Below are 20,914 nucleotides of genomic sequence, written 5' to 3' on the forward strand. Positions count from 1 at the left end.
GGGGGCCGTGGCGGGAGGCGCGAAGCCGCGGGCAGCGGCAGCTGGGCCGCATAGCCGGCGTTCCCAGCTGCCCGCCGCAGCTGCCCGACAGCTGTACGGACCGCAGCCGGTCCCGCAAAGACCTTACATAGGCAAGTAAACCCTGGCGTCTGGGGAGCCGGATAAACCCGCGGGAGCAGGAATCCGGTGACCTAAGTGCAAACCGGAATAAAGTTCCCCGCGACGGCCAGCGCGGCCGCTTCCTCCGGCCCCGGCGTCCGGCTCGGCCTCGTCCGTTTTAACCCGTCCGGTGCGAGCTGGGGCCGCAGGGGAAGGGGCCCGTCGGGAACCGGCCGAGGGAAAGCGAAACGCGGCAGGGAGTTGCCGAGCGGATCAGCTGCGCGGCCCTTCCTGGGCCGCGGCGGGTTAATCCGCTGTCGGCGAGATCGGCGGAAGTTTTGATTTAATATCTGCGATTGCGTCAGGTAAACAAATTAAAAAAAAAAAAAAGTCTTGGAAATTTAAGGCTTCAACTTGAGCCAGGTGACTATAAAGTGACGAGTCTTGTGCAGCGATTCCGCCCAGCGCTCGCAGAAAGCTGTTTGAAGTGGGATTTATTCCTGGGAAGGTCCCCATCCATTTACCTTGCTCTTTGGTTGACAAGTTTATTAAAAACCCGTGCAACTACATATTAAACTTTTATCAGTGTCGAAGAGGAATACGTCCTCTGAGCGGCCACGGAAGTTATGGATTGGGTCTTAACGCTCCTTGCTCCGCCGTTTGGCTGAGTCAGCGTAACACAAATTTTCCTGCCGTGAGAGTCCGTTCCCTCACCAGTATAAGTAGCAGTGTCCAGGAACGGGAGAAGGTTTAGGGTGCGGGTGAACCCCGTCCAGAAGGATGCGCCTCCTGCGCCGCTGGGATGCAGGCTCTTCGCTCCTCGCCTGTAGTCATAAGATTAAACAAAGAGGAAGCCAATATGTTGCACGAAGGATGTTAAAAATAAAGCGTTAGGATCGCATAACCCAGTTCCCGTTTTGCCAGGCAGCTGAGTTTTTAGGAGTTGAGAGAAGCCTGGAAAATAATTGGGAGGAAGGATTTCGAAGGGCCGTAACGAAAGGCAGGCAGAAAAACGCCTATCAGTGGAATTAAAGCCAGAATCCTTAAACTCCACCGGATAAATAAATAAATATGTGCCCCCAAACAACATATTTCTTTGCCTGTCACCGTGTTCAAGGATTTTTTAGTTCTTAAACAGGTTTGCTGGCATAATTTGTCAAGTACAACAGGGAGGTTTCGGTGTGACAGAGAATCATTTTTCACGACGCACAGTAGTGCACCAAAGCAGTCCTGCGGGCTCCGAGCAACTCCGTAATTAGATAACAGTTAACTTACGTGTGTTGGATGGATCATCGCTCACGTCAGAGGAGCCGTCGGCGCCCGCCGCCGCCAGCCCGGGGCCGGGCGGCAAGCAGGCGCGGAGCCGCCCGGGCCAACGCTCCGAACGCCGCGGGTTTGTCTGCGTCGCCGTTTGCTCCAGTTGTAACTAATTGGACACATATTGCGTTTTCATAGCATCTAATTTTCTATTGATTTTAACTGGGCTGCTGGTGTTTTGCACTGTAAAGTGGTATCTAGTATCAGTCGCCGTTTAAAAATGCTGAGTGCACTCCCCAGTATGGAATTATGCAGTCAGCAGATGTTTTAAAACCTGTTTAGTTGTTTGGTTTGTAAAATGCACAAACTGTATTAGGGAACAGCTTTGTTCTCTTTCAGCATGCGAGTTTGGAGGAAAAAAAAAAAAAAAAAACCAAAACCCCAAAGCAGAACTATTTTGACTGCCGGTTTCAGGGGCCCGCGCACGCGCGGCGCTGCCCCGCGGGCGGCAGCCTTCGAGGGCCCGTTCCGTTTCTCCACGCAGCGGAGCGCGAGCGCTTGCAGCCGCCTCCAGCTATTGATGCCCTGCGTTTCACAAACAGATCCGATCTGTGGTTGAAGTAGGACCTTTATCTACAAGAGGCCCGGGACTAAAATTTGGCTTAGGACAGAGGTTCTCATGTTCGGATCCAAGACTTTGATAATGTCAGTTTTGACCTGATTTATAACCAAGGGATAAGCTGATAATTGATAGGGTTTGGGGCTTTTGTCATAGGTTTTGCTTGTACCTCAATACATCCAAATAAAACCGGGCAATCAAATTAGCCACTGCATTTCAGCAAATAGCCACTGAAGCGGAGTGGAAGCAATAGCCCTCGGTTCAGCACCATTTACAAAAGAAAAGAGATACTTAATGCAGGAACGGAGAGATGGGCTGGCGAAAAGCCTTTCCAGCCACGTGCGATCGCGAGCACGGCGGGGACGGGACGCGCTGGGTGTTGGTACTGGCGGCGGCGAAGGCGGGTGAAAGAGGCGCCCGCAATTAGGCTTTGCGACGGCAGAGTTAGCCCTGGGTGCTGGCGAGGCTGCTGTCAGCGGGCTGCCTTTGCTAACCATTAGCACAAACCATATTGCGTCTGTGGGAGACAGGTGAGATTGCAGAGGTATATAAATTAAATAGACACTTTATTAAGTTCAGGTGATAGTTTTGGTTTGAAAGACTGAGTGGCTACCGCAATGTCAGCAACTACTTTAGTGCCCAAAGGAACTGAGTGCTTTTTAATTAAGTCAAATAAAATCCAAGTGGAAGACTCCCGAGAATACTCAGGAGTATATGGAATACACTTTTTGGGTTGGATATCTATAATTTTTAAAATGTTAATAAAATACACTCCACTTTTTGCCTGTAAAAACATAGCTTAAATTAAATTAACATTTGATGTCTGTAAGAAAAAGGATAAAAGCAGTGAGGTTGTATTTTTTGACTTACAAATGGCACATTGTGCAGAATACAGCAACTGTGGCTTTGATTTAAACAGCCTTGCAAAGACACCGTGCAATAAAGTTGAATCATCTGCAGCACAGGTATGGCTGTCTGGTGGAAAAAATAGCGAAGTGAGAGCGTAGAAGTTTTCCTGTAAAAGCCACTTAATTTGGGGGAAATTCCCTCAGATTTAGTAACATTTGGATAGAAATCAAATAACACATTAACTTAAGGAAAGGGAAAAAACTAAAGTTAATTACAAAGGGAATGTGCACTTCATTAAGATAAAGCTGTAGGAAATCAATGTTCTGTATTGTTGTTTTCCCTTTTGATTGGATTTTAGGATGATAAATTGTTAATGCATTTGATCCAAAAATGATTTGTTTATTCAGATGAAGAGCAACAGTACTTTGTCTCATTTGGCCTTTTAGCTGGTAACGATAATGGCTTCAAGGGATGTTCATTTCTCAAAAGGGTATCGGACTGGAATAGACAGGACATTTCTGGGCTCAGAAGGATGGGCCCTATGCAAAGGTTCCTTGTAGGCTAATTCTATTGCATGTTGAATCTTCTGCTTCATTAGGAATATCGACAGATTCTGATAAATTCTTTGGCTTCTCTGTGCTGTCTATAACATGTCTTTATTAGTATATTGAGGCTAAAGTAGAAAGGTCTTCAATACACCAGATGATCTTACGTTGCCTACTACAGATTCTACTGGCCATAGCAGAGGTTTGGTAATGCGGTGATTTGGTCCGTTCTCGTGCGTATAATCATTGATAGCAGAGCTGATATCTGATCCAAAGGCAAAACAGAGGAACTACCCTAAATGTGGTCTAAATTGAGAAAAAAGAGGTACACAGGTTTCTTTGTTATTTTGACCTTGGTTTGTCTCTAAGAAGAGTCCATTGCTCAAGGTTCCCTTGTAGCTTTGGCATTTTTTCTAGTGCCGTCCTGTAACACACCCGAACTTTTCCCAGCTCATGGACGTGCCAGTCCTGCAGGCAGGTCAGGGAGTGGAGCAGGGTCCTGGAAATGGTGGCACCGACACCAGGTCCTGGCCCTGGGGACAGAACAGCCACTCGGAGCAAAGGATCTTCCAGTGCAAGAACCAATTCCAAGCACCACCATGAGGAAGCAGCTAGACTTGGATTAACTTTGGGTGGCAAATCCAAATTTTGGCGGTGCTTTGGAACGGGTCAGTAGTTAAAGAATCCTGTATTTGAGGCCCAGCTTGCACCTCTTAGAGGCTTGTGGCTCAGACTTCACAGTGGCACTCACCTAAAACCCAGGACGCTGGACAAGCCAAAACCCCGGAGGGTCTGAACGCTGGGCCGCGGTGCTGTCCCAGACCGCACCGGTCGTGTCAGCGGACACAGATGGGGAGAGCGACACCAAACCCCCCTGCCCGGCCGCTCGGGCTCGGCGAAGCTCCCCGGTCCGCTGATGTCCCCCACGCGCGCTCGCGTTGATTTCGAGTAAGGCCCGGGGGCGCTTCCCGGAGCAACGCCGCGGGGAGCGGCGCCGGCGCCCGTCCCCGTCCCCGGCGCCGCCCGCCCTGCCCTCCCCGGGCTCCCCTGAGCCCCGCGGCGGCAGAGCTCGGGCGGCCCGTGCCACGTCACCCGAAGCCCGCGCGGGTCCGGCGGTTTCGCTCGCTCGCTCGCGCGCGCTCCGTGCCCCGTCGGGCACCAGCGGCGTTTCCACCGCCTCCTGGCCGCTGGTGGATCGTTGCTTTCATCTGCGTCCTACAACTCGGCCAAGGATGAATTTAATGCTTGCAGGTCCTCGCTGTCTGCGTTGCCGTTCAGTTCCTTGACTCGATTGTCTCTTGAAAAGGTACCTAGAGGTAACTCGATTAAATTAATTACAGAGCTCTTTCTGAAAAGCTGTTCTCTCTCCCTTTCCCTCTCTCTGTCTCTCTCTCCACTTATTTATAGGCGGCTCAGAGCGATGGTTTGGGGAGTTAAGGGATCTGCGGTGCTTACCGTCCGAACGCGATGCCTGTATTTTATTTCTTGGGGAGCTGCAACGCTGGCCCGCTCGCAGCATTTCTGCATGCAGGGGTTTTCAGCGCAGGTGCTTTTTGCCTAGTATCATCTTGCAGTTCGGTGGGCTGCTAGAAAGCAGGGGGAAAAGTCACCTTTTGCCTTATGACGCATATAAAATCTTTAAATAGGTTATGCACATGGCAACGTGCAATATCCGCGCGTGGCTCCGGGTGAAGAGGGAAAGGCCTGACTTTATTGGCTCGCGCTGATCGGAGCGACTATGATTTTCAGATTTGATTCTCTGAGTTATTTTTAGCGATGGGGTGTCCATGCTGCAGGGATCGCTGGGAGAAATAAACTCCCCAGCACTGCAAAAAGAACCATCACACAAGTAACTCGGGTAGAAACGGTTGAGCAGGGTTGCCTGCCGGGTGCTCGCTCTCCCCATTCAGAGGCACATCGACTGCTTGGGAGACTGCAAAGATAAACCATCTCCTTTTTGCACCACTTTCTTTTACTTCCCATCTCCTCTCGTTTGGTTGCTGGTGATGGGAAATAAAAATGCTGCTTGTCTCGAGCATATTTTAAAAACACAGAAAATACTGATTTTAGTGCCAGATGAGAAAACACTGGAGGCTGTTTGGTAGAGAGATGGAGTCTGCTAACTTCTAAGAGGATTTTGGATATTTCAGCCTCTTTTCTCCCATTTGTTAGGAGAACCACAGAGGGGAGAGGACCTCTGCAGCCCTGAATTGTTCACCTGCAGGCTTGCCAGGCCTCCCTTGCTTCCTTGCCACTACCTACTAGGTCACACGTTAGGCACTAAAATACAGAACACGAAGGAGGCAGCAAAGAATAAAACACTGCAAGGAAGAAGGCGGGAGGTGAGGATTGAAGTATCTGGATTAAAACAATAGCGTTTCCTTACGCCACACTGCAGTAGCGAGTGTGGCTCTGAAAATAAAGGAGCCAAATGTCGGGTTTAAAAAGCTACAGGCTGGTGGCTGCTGCTGCAGACTGTGAATTCCACTGCTGTTAAAACTGCCTCTTTAATTCAGACCTGCTCTTCAGCCTAAGCAGCTAAGAAGCTTAAATAAATCCTGATTGCCTGAAAGTGAAGCCATTTAAACCAGCACAACATCAGACAGCAAGTTCAGAAGAGGTCCAGGCGGCTGTGAAAGAGAAGACCCCAAGGAATTCCCCTTTTTGCTTGCTGTAGACCATGAGGCCAAATGCTTTGCTAAAGCTGGTAAAATGGAACCAAATCAACTGTTCAATGGATTTGGTCCCCTTCAACCAGCTGTAGCTGTGCATTGATCTCTCAGACGCACCTTGGAGGAGAAGACGCTTGGACTGGACGGCGGCAGCTCCGGGAGCAGAAGACGAACGGCCGCGGAGCACTGTCGATAAGGAAGTTATGATGACTGGCATCTGCAGATCTGTCACTCGGGCTCTAAACTGGTGGGCTGAGCCTGAGTCATTATGTGGTTGCCAGTCAATTCTGTGTAACGGAGACCGCTCAGGATTGATAATCTCAGTCATCCTCCTGTATTGATCCCAGCTGTAATTCAGAACTGTGCATGTCGGCTGCGAACGCCGCGCGTTTTCGTATGTGTTCACTAACGCCTTGGGGGAGCCCCGTGCTTCAGTGTTTCCTCTGCTGCAACGAAGAATAAACGTTTTGCTGTGAAGTTCCCTTCTTGTGTTCCGTGCCCTGTGATACGCTGCTCCTTTAATAGGCTCTAGCAAAGAAATGGGAGTTTTACGGCTAGCGCAGCTGAAAGCAGGCACTGAGCTATGCAGGCCAGCTGCTTCCTACCTGCCCCAGAGCTGCGCGTGTCCACGGCGTGTGCTGGCCAGCAATGGTTTTTGGTTTCGGAGATAACAGCTATTCTCCAAAAGGGGATCCTCGGTTTGCTGCTACTGAGCTTATGCTCCTAAAGGCTTGATGTAAAGTACCTGCCCCAGGCTGGCCTTTATGGCACTGATGTTATGCTAAGGGACTTAAAGAAAGTCACTCACTTTCCCATGAAATAATGATTGGTGGAGAAGTAAGCTGGGTATCATCTTTTCCTAACTATAGGACTATCACAAGCTATGAATATTGCCGGTGTAATGAGCTGTTTAGGATGCAAAAGTCTGATGTGAGATCATTCATGTCTTTACTTCTCTAAGGTATGTGGACTAAGTTAACTGCTGATATAACAGAGTGCAGGGTTTTGCTTCTTTTCTTACGTAGGAAATTTGGCTCACTTGATTCCAGCTCCCTTGTCCTTTAGATGGTGGTTGAATGTTCATACTAGAACAAAAAGGACTATTCATGTGCAGTAAAATAAGGAGATATTTGTTGGATCTCAGGCTTAACGTGCATCTGCTTAAATGGCAAAGATATCAGGAGCAAAGTTACTGCAGGAGCACCTTTCCTCAGCTTAAAGGAAAAGGTGTGCTTGTTCACTCATGCTATCTCATTTTCTTGAATTTTTAGGGAATTTAAACATCCATGCTGAAATCTTACTGAAGTCTATATGAATTTTACCATATACTTCAATAGGCATTTACCAGTTATTTCTGCCCAAGAACAGGTTTAGGTTGAAGAATATGCACAAAAGAGAGAGAAGTCAGGTCTCCCAGATCACTTTTTCGGGAAGCCATAAACAGTTCTCATACTGCAAAGGCTGCTAAAATGTTAAAACATCACTAAATGTGAATAACGACTCTATAGTGGGCCATCCAGCAAAAATATATTCCATGGTGAAATGCGCTTTTGTTAGAGCCAAGGTCTATACAACAGTGATGGCAGATGAATTTCCAGGGGAACACTGGGAAGGTGGAGGCACTAAGTTGGTCTCTTACTTCCTTACTTTTCTGTGATTAGTTGGTATTTAAGTGTAAATACGTCAGCGAGGTCAACTGGCTGTATCAGAACTGATCAGAAATAGTTCTGGTATTTGTAGTTTTGAAAAATGCAAAACCGGGAAGTAGCAGATGAACTCTTGGGGAAGGATGTTTTCCTTCATGTCTCCAGCTGACTTCTTGGAAACACATAAAAGCTTTGTTTTTTCTTTTTCTTTTTCTTTTTCTTTTTTTTTTTTTTTTTTTTTTTTTTTACAAATGCAAGACGTTTGCAAACACCCAACGATGCATCCTTAAGAGTTTTCCCACAGACACAAGAAGAGACACAAGCCCTTGCAATGTGCATTCCCTCCTATTGGAAGGAAATTGCCTGCAGCCAGAGGAAATCCATGCGTTAGCCTGGAGCCTGTTTGCAGCCGCGAGTCGTAGGGATGCTGAATGGCTGTCGAGATGCAGTTATACAACATGGCTCTGCCCTTGGCAAAATAGCCAAGTGGCCGTCACCTCTATACCTGCGATCTGCAGACACGTCTCGGGACACTATCTTTCACTGCCAATTATTTTCTTTGCAATTAGCAATGCCGGTTTCCAAGCACTACCCAATCCCACCTCCTAATTTCCATCTCAGAAGCATCAAGCAAAAGCATCTACTGAGACAGAAATGACTGAGTAGCAGAGTAAACATCACCTTAACGTTGTTGCTGTCAAACCAGAACCAGAGATTCATAAACAAGGAAGGCTGGGGACAGAAGCGCAAGGGAAAGGGAATCCTCAGGACAAGTCCCTAATTGCTGGCAGTCTGGGCTGTGAATGATACCAGGACTCTAGAGGGAAAGGTTGAGTAGAAACAGATGCTTCCAGCAGGCTGAGTGGACTAGGTTTCCAAAATACCACGCTCCTCCCACCTGCTCCCGCAATCTGGGTTATTCTCTCACATTCCCCAGGGCCGCATCCAGCGTAAACAACACCATTATTGAAATTCTTCCTTGGTAATGATAATTAAGTTACTAAAAAATGTCAAATGGGGAAGCTGGTGGCATCACGAGTTGAACAAAACCGTAGAATGTAAATGAATGTGCTTTCTCCTTAAAGAAGCACCGGAGGATGAGAGCTCACCTGCTGCAGCAGCTTCGGTGATTTGTCTTTTTTAACGTGGCTGCCAGATTTTCTGCTGCCGGCACCTATGCCCAGCACAGACATGCATGTTCCTCCACAGGCAACCTTGAAAGCATTTGCTAGCTGAAAGAGCTATTTCCACCGGAAGAGGATGAGATGCGAGTGTGGATGGAAATTCTCACAGGTGCTGTACGTGCAACACTTCCTAGGGAAGTACACGATTTTTTTGTTACACAGTTTGTTTTCCAAACTATGGTGTTACTCTCCGATGTCAAACACTCCAGCCACTCTGCAAACCTGAGTGACAAAACGTTGGCACGCAGGTCCGTATTTAAGTGCCCCCAAAGCCATCTGAGCCTTGAATAGCAGAAACTTCCAGTTCTTTCTAAAATTTACAGGAGATATGAATACTCAGGGCTTATAAAAGTTAGGCTGCATATTTAGATGCTTAAATGTAGATCCTGTTACGCACCTTCAGGCGCCCATGCTTGAAAATTTCTGCCAATATTTTTATTGCCTAATTATGTTTTTATAGAATAGGAAATTCAATTCACTTAACAAGGAATTTCTATTGCAGTATAGCCTATTATGGCCTAATCAAGGAAATACGAGGCCCAAGTGCACAGCAGCTGGTAGGCTTCAGGGGATTCTCTAGGGGCGGCTAACATATAGGGACACACCTAAGACCGGGGCCAAAAATTACCTGTGTCCTTCCCAACAGCTAGTGTGTCAGCTCTGTTCACTCTCAAGTCGCTTCTGGTACATCAGCAGCGTTTTGGAGCTAACGAGGCCACCTCGCCGGCTGCCCGTCTCAGCCAGGGGCTGCCCGGGTGGGGAACTGCCCAAAGGCCTGAGGTGGGTCCCGTCCTGCCGGGGGGAGACCCACGGGGCCATGCCATGCCGAGGGCAAGCACCCCCCGCAGGTCATGGGGGCAAGTAGAGGTACCTGGGGGGCAAAGTAAATGCACCGGTGGGACAGAGCAGACGCAGTGGCGGAATGAAATCAGTGCACGCGGAGGGCAACGTTAAACGCGCTCCTGGGATGAAGCGCGTGCACCCACGGGAGAGCCTGTGTGCCAGGGGCTCAAGCAGAGTCACGCAGCCGCTGGGGGCTCGCAGCCCCACCGCTGCGCTTGCCGACACGAAACGTCCCGGGGCTCCAGCACCCTGCGCCTGTGCCACATGGCTCGCGTGGCAGTGCGGATAGCCCCCTTTTCTTATTTGCTTGACAGGCTAAAAATGAGATCTGCTTCCTTCTCTTTCCCATAAAGCACAACTCTGAAGTTTTTCCACTGGCTTTGAAAACCCCGGATTAGGTTCTGGCCGGGTCATTATAAGGCTTTAGCCAACCACCCTTTAACCACATCAAACCTAATTGTCCTCCGTATGCACTGAGAGGCTCCTCTGCTGGCCAACCAGACAGTGCTGGCTTCCTGGAAACCCTATTAGCTTCTCAAACAAAGCAATCGTGAGGACTCAATCCTGCAAGCCTTTTGTGCAAATATTAAATAACAATGAATAATTAGCAGGAATAATCCTTTTTGCTTGACCTCTTCTGTAATAAAGACCCCTGTCGGCAAATGCAAACGTTATTTTGAGCAGCAATTTATAATCTAAATCTGCTAAACACATCAGCCTAAATACACTAATACTCTAATATCCACACTATTTATACAAGACTTAACACAGATCAAAACAGACACATTTTCTGTCCCAAAGACCTCACAGCATTCATCAGTCAAGTGTAGGTAGTAAAGGTGGCAAAGAAAGAGGTAAGGAAGAGAAGGAGAAAATTAAGATGGAAGAAACAAAATAGGTAACTAAATTTACCTACTAACTTGGATTACATTCCTTAGGGCTCTGCACATGCTTTCTGGTTGTTTTCCAAGAGAGTGGTAAAATATAACTGCATTAACACAAGACTGCTAACAAAGAGGCAGATTTCAACTCTCTTCCCCAAATATGTCATCCCTGTTTTCTCATGCCTGGAGAGGGGGAAAAAAAAGATGATCTCTTCATCTCTTCAGCTTGCTCTGCAGGCCATAAGCTTCTGAGTCTTTCCAACTGTTTTGATTTGTCTCTGAGCATTAGCAGATGGATCTGATCCCACCTACATGTACATGTCTTCCTTGCTAATCTTCTATTTAGGAACCAAGCCACGAATCCACACCAGAAACCTGCTGCCTGGTCATTCCTGAACTTTGGGGCCATATATTTTGGAGCTAGACCCACTTCTACCACTGTCATTGTTTCCCTCTGATACATCTGCAAAGGCGTCTTTTGTGGAGCAATCAGATTAGTTGAATTTTGTCCAAGGAGTTTTATTGTATGCATCCTTTTCCTTCGTGCAGTTTTCCTGCGAGAGAAGAAAGGACAAGCAAGCAAACACACAGATAATTGTACCGCAGTGACAGTTTGTCAAGTGAAGGAAACACATTTTTAGTTGAGAGATGAACGTTACAGTAGTGCTTGAGCAGAAACCTCTTCCCTTCCTCACAGATGGCATTGACATATAGCCTGAAGGGGCTATCAGGGTACAAAACTAAAAAGATGGTTAAAGACGTTAAAAATTATACGATGTGAGCCCCATCTACACTAGGACCATCAGCTAAAAGGAAGATTCATTTTGATGTATTGGGCAGAAGACAGAACTTCTGCTGATGTTGCATACAACTCTTGAGTCAAAGATATTTTTGAGACAGATGAAATATATATTAGCCTGCTACTAATTATACCTTTCCTAGTTGGTTTTTATTGACTCTTTAAAAACTATTACCAATAAATGTGATGATCTGCCTTCCCCTTTCTTTCTGGGTGAATGATCACTCCTGTAGGGAGTTTATCACTTAATATAATGACCAGTTTGATCCGTTCATGTTTGACTCCACTTTCCAGCAAGCTATTGAACTCGTTGTCTTCGTTTCAGGGCTGCCAACATTTCCAAGGTTCTGCCATGGCTTCTGTTAAGCTGTAAAATAAGTATCACACTCAGAACAAAGTTATAAATCTTGCCACAGGATGAAGGGAATTTGTGTTTCTGCATTCACTGATTTTGGTACTGTCCAAGTCTGTAATTTGCTTGTGCAGAGGATAAACTTAATATTCTTGCTCCTTTTTAGTAAGACATGCAGCTCTTCTGTACAGTGGGTCCGACTGGAGGGACAGAGGGGAGGCAAAGAGGGGATTTCACCTGCTGGAAAATACCTTCTACTTCCCCCCAAAGCAATGGAAGTGTCAATAGTATTGACACCGCCACTAATTAAAAATGACTGCCATAAGCATGCATACACTAGCTATAGGACATCAGCTTGGATTAAATATAAACCACGAGGTGCGCTGCACAGATTGCTGAAATGTATTAAAGCCTGGATGATGGTATCTTCTGCACACCCAAGCAAGAAACGACAAGGACTGCTCAGTTCTTACACTCAGGCCACTCACCGGCCACGTAGCCACGGTGAGCTGTACAGCAGAGCGACCAAACGCGCAACCTGAGCTCTTTGCAGCCGTGAGATGAAATGTGTCTGTGTGCACTGCTTTGGCTGAGGTTTAAGCAAATGTCCTTTACTTCGTATCTGACGTGGGCAAAGAGCCTGAGCCTGGCCAGTCCTAGCGCTCGGCGGGTGTATACGTTACCTCAGTTACTGCCCATTTTAATGTTTTTATCTGCTCTCATGTTACGCTTGTGATCTCAGCTGGCTCTAGGTAGTTGCCTTTTGTCATACAGCACCAAAACAAGCACTGAGATGCTCCATGTTGTCCCAGTGGCTGCAAGGTGTGACTGCAGAGCTGGTCTGGGGCTGAGCAGTGAGGCATCGTCTGAGCTGCTCTGCCTGCGGGTGGGCGAGAGGGAGCTAAATAACTCACTGGCTGGTGGAAGCAGAGCATGGCCAGATTCTCTCCTGAAGGCACAAGACACTGAGCACCAAGGACGTTCTTTTCCACCTCCATGTGGTACTTCGTATCACTTAGCACCTCCCGCCGATAACGTTTGCCTCCAGGCCTTTCTGCCCTCCCTCTCCAATAAAGCATTTTGCACAGCACATGAAGGATAGCTTCTGCTTTCTCCATTTACCACTATGGAAAAAAGGAGAGAGAGGGAAAGAGATCCTCAAATATTTCCCAAATACACGTGCTCAGCTGTGAGCTGCTATCCTGCCAGGTGGGAGGGGTGGCCCTGTGCTACACTAACTTGGGAACAAGTAATAAAGTATCATGCAGTTCCTCCTCCGTGGTCTGCAAGGCATTAATTTCTAGCCTCCTTCCTGGGAGGCAGCTTCTCTCCTTCCCATTTCCAGACTCCTCCATCCCCCAGCCTCTGTCACCTCCTGGCTAAGGGGAAGACCTTGTTTTCTTGGCAATTGTTGATAAATAATTAGCTCATGTTGCTCCTGTCCATGACCATGGATGGAAGCAGGGCTGTGTTTCCCTAAACATCACCTCTAAAAAGCACAGCCTTTTTTCTTAATCTCTCTGGCTTCCCAGACTGGCTTACAAGGTTCCTCATTCTCTGTTTGCATAGTTTTACTCAAAAAGTCTCTCTCAAAGGCAAAAAGACGTATGTTCCTCCACAGGGTGGCCTACATGGCTCTCTGTGCCGCACATCTATTTGCCTAAATAAGGTGCTCTCATGAGTTTGGCAATGACTGCCAGGGGCTCAGAAAAGCCTAATGAAGCTGCTGTACGTTTCAGGAACTCCTACGGTATTGAAGAGGAATTTCCAAGCCCGATGTCTGTTCCTTCTTACTTACTTCCTACTCTCAAATTTCTTTGTGAAGTTCCAGCCTGCTCCATGCTTTCGTAATGAAATATAAGTAGACTTTTGTCTAATAGCACATCAGCAAAAGCCTGTTTGCCACATGTATCTTTGCAAGAGAGCTTGTTTTTCTTTACATATAGAAAAGATGAAAGGGAAAGCCTGTTGGTTTTGTGTTTTATAAGGTAAAATATGCGTCACTTGGAAAGTAAAGGTCTGCTCCATCTTTGCATGGTGAGGAGAGTGCCAAAACAGCCCCAAAAGGACAGAAGGAGAGCAGGGGGAGGTGCCAGATTCAGAAAAAAACAGTAGAAGAGAAAACCATTATATCATTCACGTCAACAGCCAGCACTTCCCAAATCTAATGATCCTGCCCCAAACTGCCACTGGAGAGGCTTAAGGGTTTCATCCTTCTTCATTTAAAGAGGACAGAATGTGAAGCAGATAAGAGATTTTGGGAACGCTACGAGCAGCCAGAAAGTAGCTGTTGACCTGAACCTCCTCCAGATGCCTCTCGAACCCGGGAGAGAAGTCGGGTCTGGCTCCAGAGCTCCTGCAGCGCAGCTCCGGGCTGTCTCCGGCACCGCGGAGGGCTTCGCCAGCAGTCCCGCTCGGCCCGACCGAGCAGCTTCGCGGTGGGAGAGCGCTTGCCTGGGCGCCAGCGTCGGCGCGGGCGAGCGGCCAGCGCGCTCCGGCCGGTCCCCGGAGCGCTCCGGCCGCACCTGCGGCTGCTCTTTGCCCTTCGGAATAACCAGCCAAGGTGCCTCCCGCTTGGCACGGTGGTGGATGCATCGAGGCACCCATCCACCATCAAGGAAGGTGCCTTTTACGAAAACGCCTCCGTCTCCTGGAAGTGAAACTAGAAGGAAACCCAGCAATGAACACTTAATCCTCAGCTGTGCTGGACGTGCTAAATACTTCCCCATCATGCGTTTTATTCACTTTAAACCTTTGGTTCTTATATCCAGTGAGCAGTTTGACACTGGAAGTTTTTATGTCAAATGTTAGTAGTTTTTCAAGCAGGAATAAATTGATTCATGAGTGGATAAATCCGATGCATCTTTTAAATGGAAAACTGACATAATTTTCCATCAGAGACCTGCTAATAAAGCAAATTCACTTAGTTAATCCATTTTTTCTTTGCTAAGTGCACTATATAAAGTATAAAAATATCAAATCAATAGCCAAAGAGTATATAAAAATGAGACCGAGTGATCAGAAACCATGTGTGAGCCACATCTTTCGATGGCTTTCTGGTGGATTCAGCTTTATGCTTCTACTTCCTAAAGACCTGCTCCCCAGGTTGTCCCAGAACAGCAAGGCTGCAAAAACGCAGATGCCCCCCACGCTCGTGGAGGGGAGCAGTGGAACAGGCCACCGCCTGCAAGGGGCTTCAGGGCATCAGCTCTCCTGCAGTTCTCCCTATTTTTAGAAATCATTAGTTTAAAGGTGTAGGACCTTTTTTTAATTCTCTTTTTATTTCCCCCCCCTTTTTTTTTCTTGAAGGAGCTGCATAGCAGAAACACGTGTAAAAGCCCAAGACATCTTCCAATACATTTGCTTGAAGAACTCATCACACGCCCTGCCAGGGAATCTGCACAAACACCCTCCTTTTTATTTTTCAGTTGGAATATAGTGGTGTTATTTCAAAGAAAATGCCTGCACAGCCTTCTCTCTGAAAACGCTGCAACCGTCATTCGATCAGTGCAACTCTCTTGTGTGAGTTAATTTAACAAGCAGTTGCTTTGCAGGCTGTGGAGAATTGCCTCTTACCTAATAATTCTGCTAATTTGCTTAACTTTCCCAGATTGCAAACAGCCCTACTCTGACCGAGCACCTTTCTAAATGAACCCTCAGACAATTTCCCGACAGGAGGGGAGAGGAGAGGATGGCTTGGGAGAGCAACGCTCAGAGTCTTCTATTTTTGACCTTTGGGCCAGCATTCAGTTATGCTTGTTGGGAAAACTGCCTTCAAAGTGTATTTTCTTCAGGGATTTACAATACCCTTTTGCTTGTAATTATTCTCACTTGATGTCTTCCATAAATTAGTTAAAGATGCTTCTATTAGTGAGTTCCAGTCCTTTTAATTATCTCGCTGAAGTCTCCTTAATTTGTGGCCATGAGCTACAACACAGGAACTGCCATCCTTGAAATGCTGCTGGCCCGTGGCTAAAGACAGAGAAGTCAGGAATGTGCGCGGACAGTGCAAACATCTGGGCAAGCCAGGAAAGAATGAAAACTGCAGAAAGGTAAATGTCAGACTATTTAAAGACAATGTTGACTATTGATTTTTTAGAGGAGACTACCTCTTCAAAGGCTGGCAAGCTTTCCCTGAGATACAAATGAGGCACCCGGAAGGAAGGGAAAGAGAGGGAGGGGAATGAGCAGGGAAGAGATATTTTTCCTGAGAGCAAAATGAACCCTTTACAAAGCCTGTGGGATTAAAGCTGTGGCTTATTTCTTTCATCACAAGTCTACCCTCCAACCCACTTAAGCACCAGGCGCTTTCCAAGCAAACGGAGGGCAAAGCAGTGTTTGGGAAGTGCTGATGAGCAATAAGGAGATAAGCGGCAAAGTATTTGTTTCGTTGGTGTTTTCCAGTGAAAAATGAACCTTCAAGCACACCCGGTGATTTGTTGCCTAAGTGGCAAAGCTCACCAAGTTTCTGATTTTGCTTCCAGCTGAGATGCTCGTTGCTCACCCTCACACCCTGGAACAACCCAGACTCATTAAGCCGGTTTTGCTTGTCCTTCAGGCTGCCCCATCGATCCTGGACATACCTTCCCGGCACGAGCGATGCCAGATCTGCCTGGGAACACCACCAGCTGGAGCTGGGACGTGCTCATCCCTGCTGGGGCAAAGATCTGGGCATGTGAGGTGCAGCTAGCAAAAGGAAGGAAGGGAAACCACCTGGCAGGTTATGATTTCATATGGATTAAGGGAGAACTGAGCCTTGAATAAAAGGCTTGTTTAAAGAAATAGGCAAACACACATACACATTTTATTTATACATATATAAATACATATACACACACATAAACTTGCCTTATGTCCCCTGCCATGAAATCTCTGCCAGTGCACCCTGGAGCAGATATTGCTGTCCTTGGATATCTGCATCTGCAGGGAGTTGTTCATTTCTATTGCAGAGACGATGCTAAACACGGTGCTTTGGGAAAATGGCAGGATAAGAACTTATTTAGGGGATTCAAAGGTCTCCCAGACCTGCCTTTTTACAAAAGGAAACTTCTTCTCTCAATGGGTGCTTTCAAACAGGAGGAACAAAGGATCTAATCCACTGAAGTGGAATGTCTGCAAGGGCAAATTAATTTTGCATTTGGATACAATGCTTTTTTAAAAAGGCTAATTTAGTTTTTAAAGGAAGAATGATTATACACATCCACACGGCAAGATAATGAGTGAAAAGACCAAAGGAAATGACACTCCCTCCAGCGATTGCCTCCCTCCCTGCACCCCACCAAACCGTCACCCAAAGCAGCGAGGCCAGGGCTCTGCACGCTGCTTCCGCGGAGGCTGGTAGCTGGGCACATGGCTGTTTTAATCTGGAGCCCACCCATGACAGTGCAGTTGCAACTGTTTTGCTTGCATCTCCTTGATATTTTTTGCAAGACAGCGGGTCTGTTGGGGATCGTGAGCGGTTCTGTGGAAACAGCATTACCAGTTCAGGTTACGCCAGTGAGTCTCTGACCCCTGCATGTATAAATTACTCAGGTCTGTAGTTCAATCTGGATCAAAAGTCTGTTACTCATAAATAAAGGGGGCTGGCCTGGTGCAGTGGGTTAAAGCAGGTTTCATCGGTATTGGAATTTAAAGATTATAAAATGCCACTTTGAGGCTTTATGCAGTTGTTCAGAAACACTTTTTCTGCCATGAATTTGGTTCTGAGAACAGATCTGGACCTTAGAGCTATTACTGCTTGATTTTAAGATACGATTTGTCATGATTCTATGATTCTATGATCCTGCAAGCTGCCCCATGTAAAAAGCTTCAGGATACTATACCGAAAGGACAGCTACAAGATCTGCAGATAGCTGTCGACGTTAGAGGTGAGCACCTGAGTTTACGGGAGTACCTCAGCGTCGCTACGTTACTTGGGTAAAGCTGGGGGGTCGTTACCGACTTTGTTAAATCTGAAGCAGCTACACTCAAGAAACAGGCTCCCAAGGCTCTGTGTCCCATCCTCCCCCCCTTGCAAGTCTCTTGGGCACCTTGGTGTGAAGATCACTAGAAGGCTAGGTAGCCGTCTAGAAGAAGCTAGGTAGCCCTCTTTGGCAGCCAGTCCACGCAGCAGGAAAACCTGATTCCTCGCAGATACTGAACGCAGTGCAATGTGGCATTACTGCCTGGGGTAACTTTTAGTTTGGATGTATTATTTCAGTAAGGAGGTCTTCAGACAGCGTTAAATGACAGATGATATAATTTTTGAATATGATGTTCATCTGAATTTTATTTTCTGATGTTTTGACTCATTGACTTGATGTCTCTCTATTATGCACACACCTCTGGAGATGTTGCTGGCAATGATTATGCGTAGCATTGAGTTAGTGAATAAAACCACTCCAGGAACTGCTTTACAGATCACAGTATCGTTTTCTCTATAATTGTCCCACAAACGATGGAAGTTATATGGAGAGAACCATGTTCTCTGACAGACTGCATATTTTTGCAGCATGCATCAGATCTCACTTTGGCTTCTGAGACTTATTTCTGATGGTTCTTGGGGATTTAACTTTAAGACCAGTGTATTTCAGTATCCATATACTCCACTGTTCATGTCACCCAGCAGCAACAGAGGATGAGCTGTCTCCTTAATATGGATGAGACACCAATTTATCTAAGTTATCACCTCACAATCTCTCATTCATCTCTGCTGTTAACTGCTGTGTTTCTGACAGCCATTCCCAACTTATCAGCAGCTTCTTCGCCTTCAATTGAAACCATAAGTAATTTTTGGCTGGGCGTTCTTGTTATATATATAATGGCTTCTTCATCTCCCAGCTGGAATTCAATGATCAGGTGACTGAATCAAGCTCTGGACACCTCATTTTAAACCCAGAATATTGCATAGACCAACACAGCAAAGTAAATCACAAGTCAGGGTATCTTTCCACCGTCCGAAAATATACGACCAAATTAACGTGTCCCAAGCTTACTTTGAACAGTACTACAGCTCTGACTGCGAACAGCCAGGCATTTGACCGCAAACTCAGCAATACTTTCCTCCTTCCTAATGCATTCCCAAATCTGCAGAACTTCCCGGTATTCTCTTTACGGAAGGTCCCTGCAGTATTATGTATCAAATCAAAAGGTCTCATTACTTAGTTTCTGGTTCCTTCATGCCATTGCTCTCATTTATCATCTTGTTCTTCAAGCTTGGGCTTCATGCCATTAGGACTGTCTTGCTCCCCACCCCTGGGGACCGCCAGCCTCCATCCCGGACAGTTGGGGTCTAAAATACCGCCCGGCTCCGGGGTCAAAGCCGTTGGCTCTGAAGAGCCACGGTACTGTGAGTGTTGTGCCTGGCAGCTCCTCTGCTCCAAGGCTAAAAGGAAAACTAAGTGTTTGTGCCCCAAAGCCATCAGGTTAATCCCTTCATATTTCCCCTCAAAATTGTTGGGAACAATTCATCACAGGGAATTTGCTTCATGTAGTTCTCCCCCATTTAAGTTCCCATTTTGGTTTTATTTCCAATGAGCTCTCAGTCCTGGCACAGAGACCACTTGAAAAATTGTCGTTCTCTGAATTTCCCATTGAAAGAGCCGCTGCAGCCTGCATTTCCCACCCACCTTCACACTAGTTACTGCCCTGCTCACGCGATGCATCAGCAGTTCTGTTTGCAATGTGTAATCCATGAAGTTTGCTACTTTCTCTGGGTAATATATTTTCCAGGAGCGCAAATGACTTGCTCAAAGCATTAGAATCTAATTCTCTTTGTGCTGAGGATGAAATGCAAAAAGCCAGAAGAGCAGAGGAGAGCAGATCCCCCCTCAGCTCTACAAATTCACAGAATTCAATGGTTTATTCATTTTAATTAGCCTTGGAATTCATATATAGGTGTGTGTATATATATATGTATGTGTGAATTCATATAATGATACATAATTAATTTAGAGTTTGGCATTTCAGAACAGGTAATTAAAATAGTTCATTGTTGATTAATCACTTGCAAAATAAATTATTAGCAATATCCCTGTTAGCATTATGTTTATTACTACAATTTAGAGAAATTAAGGCAGTTCACTTACATTAAATTAAACATGAAAGCACAGATGTAATGTACCCTAGACAATATCTATTTACTCTGAGAACAAATGTGATGTGTGCATTACAGTACATTTGCTAGGTCATACATCTTGGATGTCCTCCTCATGTCATCACCAGAAACCTAATACCAGCACACAGACTATTCCTGTCTCTTTCTGTAAATATAGAAATAAGATTTGTTGGACTTTAGCATTCGCTCTACACTACCTTGACCCTCAAGCTGCTCTGATCATCCGTGGACGCTGGAGGCAGTTCAGCCGGAGAAGGGTGGCCAGCACCTCGAACCGCGAGTGGCCGAGGGTGGCTCTGCGGCCATGCTGCGGTGCGTGGGACAGGGACATGTCCCCTCACTGGTGCCAACAGGGCAGAGAAAGGTCCACATCCAATCCAAGCCCCTCAAACAGAGAAGTATCAAATAAAATCAAATTATTCAACCCTCGGTGGTCACCGAGGCCACAATTATGAGCCAGATTATAGCCAAACTGCACAGAAATGGAATAAATCTCAGTCCAGCTCTATGATATCCTAAATAAAACACTTAATTATAAATTGAGTTTGATATCTGTGGGATTTAAGCAACTGTACATGGTCTCTTCTGGTGTGTAGATATATTTTGTCCTGTGAGGAAATAAGTATTCCTTGACTTTGACAACGATTTATCCAGAGGACATTCCTACCCGGGTCTGCCGAAGCTACAGGCAAGTCACTAGTAAAGAAGAGGATGCAAAGCACCTCACTACATGCTTTCTGGATCAGTTTCTCTGTGGTTTTACAGCTAAGGGAAATAATCTATAATTAGGTGTATAAAATAGCTCTCTGATCTCTTTGCTTCTGGCCCAAAAGAGCACAGAATTGATAACTCAATTATCGCTGCTGGAAATATAAATAAATTAAAAGTACATGGTAGGAGGAACTCTAGTAAGGGGACACGCATGCGGCATAATAGATGCTTCTCCTTAATCGCGGAGCTGGAAGCGCCCTGAGGCCAGGTCCGAGGAGGAGCGGGCGCTCCCCCCGTCCGGCGCTACGGCCCGCGCGGCCCGAGCCCTTTGCTCTCAAAACACCTTTGGTGGAGGCTCG

At 46.5% G+C, this 20,914-nt stretch overlaps 1 long non-coding RNA gene across 5 annotated transcripts in view; it reads left to right on the plus strand.

Moving 5' to 3' along the window:
* LOC134147871 (uncharacterized) overlaps nt 1-20,387 on the plus strand; it is a 28,247-nt gene extending 7,860 nt beyond the window's left edge. For 2 of the 5 annotated variants that reach the window (XR_009960087.1, XR_009960089.1), the window contains exon 3: nt 7,946-20,387. This is a non-coding gene — a long non-coding RNA (uncharacterized LOC134147871). The remainder of the gene's footprint in view (nt 1-7,945) is intronic. The other 3 variants (XR_009960091.1, XR_009960088.1, XR_009960090.1) reach the window with 3 other exon arrangements.
* Nucleotides 20,388-20,914: the final 527 nt, after the last annotated feature.

Source organism: Rhea pennata, chromosome 16, assembly GCF_028389875.1.
Source record: "Rhea pennata isolate bPtePen1 chromosome 16, bPtePen1.pri, whole genome shotgun sequence".
NCBI lineage: Eukaryota > Metazoa > Chordata > Aves > Rheiformes > Rheidae > Rhea > Rhea pennata.